This window comes from Perca fluviatilis, chromosome 12, assembly GCF_010015445.1.
Source record: "Perca fluviatilis chromosome 12, GENO_Pfluv_1.0, whole genome shotgun sequence".
In the NCBI taxonomy this organism is placed as follows: domain Eukaryota; kingdom Metazoa; phylum Chordata; class Actinopteri; order Perciformes; family Percidae; genus Perca; species Perca fluviatilis.
The window spans coordinates 37,658,290-37,663,166 of record NC_053123.1 but is presented as its reverse complement, the minus strand read 5'-3'; positions in this window follow the sequence as shown (position 1 = coordinate 37,663,166).

Here is a 4,877-nt window from a genome sequence, read left to right as displayed (position 1 = left end):
TAGGTGGAGGGATTATATCTCAAACCTGGCCTGGGAACGCCTCGGGATCCCCCAGTCAGAGCTGGTTAATGTTGCTCGGGAAAGGGAAGTTTGGGGCCCCCTGCAGGAGCTGCTCCCCCCGCGACCCGATACCGGATAAGCAGACGAAGATGGATGGATGGCTGGACGGGAAACCGACAACTGCATTGGTCTTAAACTAGCAAAGAGACTTGGGACGGGCGTCGGGCTTTGCCGGGTGCAAGATAGGACCCTAAGAAAACACAGAGACTAAATACAGCAGGTAACAAGGAAACAATTCAGTTCAATTCAAATCCTTTTATTCATCCCCAGGTGGTAATTAACGATGAACAGGTTGAACACATCAGGCAGACAATCACACAGGAGGAAGTCAAACAAGACACGCTACCAAGAAACACAGAGACTACAAAATAAAACAGGAAACACCAAGAAACACAGAGACTACAAAATAAAACAGGAAACTGAAACATGAAACATACACACGGATGGAACATGAACACAGAGAAAACAGAAATACACAAGATAATATACAAGGAAACAGGAAAAACTACAACCATATACATGTATTTATTAAGTGTATAATAACACAATACCATACAAAGTACTATATATCTATATATCTATCTTTATTTATCTGTAGTTTATTGTTGTTTACTGTCTGTTTACTTTTTGTAAAAATATTGAGCTAAAAGTTTGTTATACAGCATTTCAGAATGTTTGTAAACGATAGGCACCAAGATACTTCCGGGTGGCAGAACGCGAGCGGCTTCTACGGACCAACTGAAGAGATCTATTCGGCTACTGTAAACCGTTACATTGTTACAAATGTTGTTGATAAAAGTTGAAACGATGACGAAAATGTGTTGTGTTTGGGGTTGCACCGCCAGATATACAGCACAAGGTGTAGGGTTTTATCGATTCCATCCAATGAGCAGCTGATTACTGTAACTGTAGACAGATTTGCTTTGACCTGTTTCCTTGTTGAAATGTCCTTATGACAGATGCCACTGTATATTGTTAAAAAATTATCTAAAAACGCGTTCGTTCTGATTTCTGGAGGAGGAAGGAGAGGCTGTGGTCGAATTGGAAGTCAAGCAAAAGGGTTTAATGAAACAATATGAAAACGACAGTCAAGGCACAAATAAAACATAAAACACTGCCAGCAGCAGACTGCACTGTCTGCAGCCATGCGACTGACAAAACAATACGCTGTAAACAGCGGACTTCAACATGCTTCCCCTTCGGGGTCACAGTTTAGAAGTGCCGAGACCTTCCCCGGATCATACTTTTATTCCCCCACATCTGGGTGGTTTCTCAAATGAAATCTTCCCCTATTGGTCAGATGTCTCTCAAAAGAAAATGTGTAGCCTACGCTCCCAATCAGTGTCCTGAGTGACCTACACCCGGTCATAGGATCTTACAGAGACTGTGTCAATTGTTTTCAAACTACAGCAATACTCGTCCTTTGTCTTAATCACGTCTGGCTCCACAGAGGATGGCTCTCAAAGTTGTCTAAACAATAAGTCTTCCAGCGCTTTTACATTTATGCTAAATAACAGCAATGACCTAATTAATTCTTTAGGAGCTAGAGTTTTGGTGAGGGAGTCAAATGCTGATTAGTATGGTTAGGCTACTTGATTAGATTTAGCGGCAGGCTGCATAACCAAAAGTAGTTTTAACTTTTTTAAACCTAACAATATCTACTAAGATTTGTCTGAACTCTTAGTCCAGTCTCCCTCAGCATCAATCCGTGGTTCCCAACATGGTCCACTAGTGTTGCGCGACTTTCATTTGATAAATTTGGTCCTATTCTTCTTTGAGCATATTCTCCGGTTTCAGGTCTCCCTCTCCCTCTCCTTCTCCCTCTTCCTCTACGTCCACCTCAGCCTCTACCTCTGGCTGGGCCTCTTCCTCTTCCTCTACCTCCTTCTCCTCCTCTGTGGATTCTCCCTCTCACTCTCATCCTTCTTCTTCTTCTGACTCCTTCCATTTTGGTTGAAGGCAGGTGAACTTACCTGCTGCATTTTATATAGTGCTTAAACCTGATTGGTGTGTCTACAACTAAGCAATCATGTGTTTTCATACCTGGTGGCTGTGTTTAACCAATTGGTTCATGCGTGTTCATTTGAAAGCCTTTGCTTTGAAATTGCAAGGAAATGACATCATGATAAATTTCTGTTTCAAATGCATACAAGTGTGTTTAGTGTTTTGCAATCACTGTGTTTGATGTTTTCCAAAGCTTGTGAAGCTGACAATGTGCTTACAGTTGTGCAAATCTAGGCCCATGTTTTGCTTCTTGAGTGTAAGGTTTTGCTACTTGTGGGAAAGTTTTAATTTTAGTGTGTAAGCAATTGTAAAAAACTGTAAAGATCTTCCAATATATTCAGCTCTTTTCTACATGACAGTGTAACAGTTGGTAACACTTCACTTGAAGTTTTCTACATAAGAGTGACATGATACTGTCATGACATATGAACCCTAACCTTAACACTAACCTTAACCAGAACTTGCAAGTCATGACAAAACCGAATGACACTTACTAAAAAAGCATTATGTCATAAACATTTATGACTTGTTTATAATGTTTTATGACACATTCATGACAGTGTCATGTCACTCTTATGTAGAAAACTTCAAGTAAAGTGTAACCGAACAGTTTGACTGTGAGTCCAGCAGAGGGCACCATGACATCACTGATAAACTTCTGGCAGCTTCCTTTTGACTCATAAAAACAATCAGACGCTCATTTCTATTTCCAAAGACAGATTTAAAGGTCCGGACACGTTGGAAGAGTCAGACCCAGAGACAACTCAGGATGGACCAGATGAAAGTTATTATCTGGAACGTTTAAATGTTTCTAAAACTGGATCATGGTTCATAATGATGATCAGAAATCACCTGAAACAGACAGAACGCAAGATTAGATGCTTTTTATTTAAAACATGCACTCAACACCAGTGTTTGGAATAACGCCGTTAGGTAACGACGTTATTTTTTCAGTAACGGGGTAATCTAATTAATTACTTTTCCCGTCGTTACAACGCCGTTAACGTTACTGGACGTTAAATGCGGTGCGTTACTATGCATTAATTGAATAAACTGTGTAATCCGAACGCACTGGCTCGCAGCTCGTGAGGAGGTGGGTTAATAACGAGGTAAGCGATTATGATTGGCTAAGGCAGAGCCAGTGTTTTTACACACATGCCAGCACACGCGCCACACACACAAACACACACAAACACACACAACAGCTAAACAGAGATTCAACGAAGCAGCAGAGATGGCGAGTCAGGAGCAATCCGATGAAAAATTGGCATTTTCTAGGTGGAGATATAAGCACTACTTCAAATTCATTGTGGTCAAAGGCAGGAACGTGCATATAATGTGTACGTTATGTCCAGGAGCAAAGACTTTGTCGACTTCCGTTGTAAGCAACTCTAATTTAATGAAGCATCTCACAATGACACACGCATCTACAAAGCTAGTGGCCAAAAACACCAATACCTCCACCACCGATGATAGCTCGCCGTCCTCTAGCAAAGAAGGACTCGGAGCAAAGTTTACTTTTGTTGTGAACAAAACCCTTGGAAGTACAGGTTGTTTGCTTGACCAGTTGTCTCAGGTTGAGAGAGTTTGATTTAATTTGCTAGAGTTAAATGCACTTTATATGGTGTAACTGTTTACTTTTCTTACAAAGATAATACTTGAATTGCAGGATAAACCTCTTGCTGTCTGTCGACATGCAATAAATATCGAAAGTTATGTACAAACACCTGCTGTTCTACTCATTTCAACTGACTTGTGAAAACTGCTAAAAAAAATCTAAATTCTTTGACATATAGCAACTTTTTTTTTTAACAGTAACGCAAATAGTTACTTTCCCTGGTAACGAGTTACTTTTATTATAGAGTAATTCAGTTACTAACTCAGTTACTTTTTGGAACAAGTAGTGAGTAACTATAACTAATTACTTTTTTAAAGTAACGTTCCCAACACTGCTCAACACATTCAGCCTCTTTTCTCTTATGCAACAGTTATTCTGTACGTACAGTATATACAGTGCCTTGCGAAAGTATTCGGCCCCCTTGAACTTTTCGACCTTTTGCCACATTTCAGGCCTCAAACATAAAGATATAAAACTGTAATTTTTTGTGAAGAATCAACAACAAGTGGGACACAATCATTATTGGATATTTCAAACCTTTTAAACAAATAAAAAACTGAAATATTGGGCGTGCAAAATTATTCAGCCCCCTTAAGTTAATACTTTGTAGCGCCACCTTTTGCTGCGATTACAGCTGTAAGTCGCTTGGGGTATGTCTCTATCAGTTTTGCACATCGAGAGACTGACATTTTTGCCCATTCCTCCTTGCAAAACAGCTCGAGCTCAGTGAGTTTGGATGGAGAGCGTTTGTGAACAGCAGTTTTCAGTTCTTTCCACAGATTCTCGATTGGATTCAGGTCTGGACTTTGACTTGGCCATTCTAACACCTGGATATGTTTATTTGTGAACCATTCCATTGTAGATTTTGCTTTATGTTTTGGATCATTGTCTTGTTGGAAGACAAATCTCCGTCCCAGTCTCAGGTCTTTTGCAGACTCCATCAGGTTTTCTTCCAGAATGGTCCTGTATTTGGCTCCATCCATCTTCCCATCAATTTTAACCATCTTCCCTGTCCCTGCTGAAGAAAAGCAGGCCCAAACCATGATGCTGCCACCACCATGTTTGACAGTGGGGATGGTGTGTTCAGGGTGATGAGCTGTGTTGCTTTTACGCCAAACATAACGTTTTGCATTGTTGCCAAAAAGTTCGATTTTGGTTTCATCTGACCAGAGCACCTTCTTCCACATGTTTGGTG